At 53.4% G+C, this 2,191-nt stretch overlaps 1 protein-coding gene across 2 annotated transcripts in view; it reads right to left on the reverse strand.

Moving 5' to 3' along the window:
* ENKD1 (enkurin domain containing 1) overlaps window positions 1–209 on the reverse strand; it is a 17,109-nt gene extending 16,900 nt beyond the window's left edge. Inside the window, exon 1 of one of the 2 annotated variants that reach the window (XM_006036301.3) lies at window positions 115–209. The gene's annotated coding sequence lies outside the window, so the exon portion shown is untranslated. The remainder of the gene's footprint in view (window positions 1–114) is intronic. The other variant, XM_006036299.3, reaches the window with a different exon arrangement.
* Window positions 210–2,191: the final 1,982 nt, after the last annotated feature.

The following is a 2,191-nucleotide window of genomic DNA, read 5'->3' on the forward strand; positions in this document are numbered from 1 at the left end:
GAGGACGGGGCCTGACGCGACCCCAACAGGCGGCCGGGCCGGGCCTGACGCGACCCCCCAACTCGCCGCCCCCACAGCGGGACGCGCCCGGGCCCGGGAGAGCCGCGCACGCACCTGCCAAGAACGGGCGGACAAGGCGGAGCGGCCCCACGCAGCTCTCACCAGGCAACCGGCCCTTCCGGCGCCGCGGGGGCTGCTGGGAGATGGAGTCTGGCCGGGCTCCACCGCCGCGCATGCGCAGCTAGGTCCGTGGGGGGCTCGACCCCAGCTCGCGGCCCGTATAGTTCCCCCCCATCCCGGGGGCCTGGTGGCGCGGGGCGGCGCGGCTCTGTTCAGGCAGCGCCGAGGGGTCGAGCGGCCTCAGGGCCCTTATCAGCTCCTCGAGTCCTGCTAATCTCTCCCCTCCGCAGGTGTTAGTTAGTGCCCCCCTCTCTCCTCTTCAAAGGTCTCGAGGTTCTTCGTTGAAATGCTTCTTTCTCCTGTGCCGCGATGGCAGCCCGTCCCACCTATCCCAGCTTTGCAGCCTCTGCTTGGGCTTTAGCTCTGGCCACAAAGCAGAAGTGGGGCATAGACACGACTGCCCCAGATGTACCGAGACACTGTTGTCGAGAGGCCCAAGGTGCTAGCTTTTAACAACTCTTGAGTAAATGAGACGTACAGTCAGTGTGACAACAACCAAACTAACAGCGCAGCATCTTTGCCCTCTTATGTCTAGTTTGTTGTCTTTATTAACATAATACATAATTGAGCAAATTAATGGACATTCCAATAGTGATATTTGTTCTTGCTTCTATTTTAAACTGAATACTACAGTGCCAACCCACGGCACTAGCTTCTTGTTAACCAGAGAAAAATGTGTGCTGTATTGCACATGACAATGAGCCATGCCACCTTTTCAAAATCCCAGATCCATCTGTGGCCACCTGCACCGTGGCAGCTGGCACTGCCAGCCTGCTACACCACTGCTTACTGAGACCCCTTCTGAACCCATAAAGGAAGCAAGGTGCCAGGGTGATCAAAGGGATGTGTATGTGTAGCCTACTTTTCCTTGCTTTACACCAGAAAGGAGTGACCCGGTTGAGGATATGTGGCATTGCAGCAGGGGAGGGAGGGCACCTGCTCCTTGAACATGGTATTGTCCTTAGGGTGGAAAGGAACCAAATCAGGACAAAAGTCTTATTTCAGGGAAAGTAAAAACTGCTACCATAATATACAGTAGCCAGAACTACCTGCGACTGTTAACACTGAGTGCTGGGCAGCAGATAAACAACCTAACAATCTTTAGGGTGCCAATGACTTTGTGCATAAGAGTACTTTAGAGGGGGGTACTAGTCTTACCCCCTGTGGAGGAAATGCCACCTAAAAGTTGTGGAACTGAAGTCCAATCCATGATAGGGTAGACTGGGCTCTTTAATTCTGATCAGCAGCCAGTCTAGGAGTGAAGCCCCAATAGATGGACAAAATGAGTAGCTATGATGCAGATTTTTTCACAGTAAGGTGGGTGAAAAACTGGCTTATGGGACGCACCCAGAGAGTGGTGGTGGATGAGGCGGTTTCTCTCTGGAGAGATGTGAGCAGTGGTGTTCCCCAAGGCTCTGTCCTTGGACCAGTGCTGTTCAATATCTTCATCAGTGATTCGGATGAGGGGATTGAAAGCATTCTGTCCAAATTTGCAGACAACACCAAACTACGGGGCTTAGTAAATACACTGGAGGGCAGGGAGCGAATCCAGGCAGATTTGGATAGACTGGGGAAGTGGGCACATCAGAATAGGATGCAATTTAACAAGGATAAGTTCAAGGTGCTGTCTCGGACGGCCGGAGCCGACTCAAGATGATTCAAATATCACTCGTTCGTTTGGGTGGGCTGGTGAACGGAGAGGCAGACACAGCTTATTGGTTGCAAAAACTTTACTTACGCCGCTTGTAGCCGCGACACAGGTGGTCCGGTCGCTTGAACAACTATGTGAGTTGCTCCAGCTGGCAAGGCTCAGGCCAGCTAATCCGTCCACAAATTAAGCCGGCAGGGAAAGGGTACATCGAGGGTTGCGCTCAGCGACAGGGAGAAGAATCGATAGGTGATCAGTCTATCAATCAGCTCAGCTGCAAGTCAGATCTCTTTAGAGGCACTCTGCAGCATGCTCAAAGTTCTCTGACTTGGGCGGAAGTCGCACGAAATTTTAAACGGCTAG

This window comes from Alligator sinensis, unplaced genomic scaffold, assembly GCF_000455745.1.
Source record: "Alligator sinensis unplaced genomic scaffold, ASM45574v1 scaffold1181_1, whole genome shotgun sequence".
NCBI classification, from domain to species: domain Eukaryota; kingdom Metazoa; phylum Chordata; order Crocodylia; family Alligatoridae; genus Alligator; species Alligator sinensis.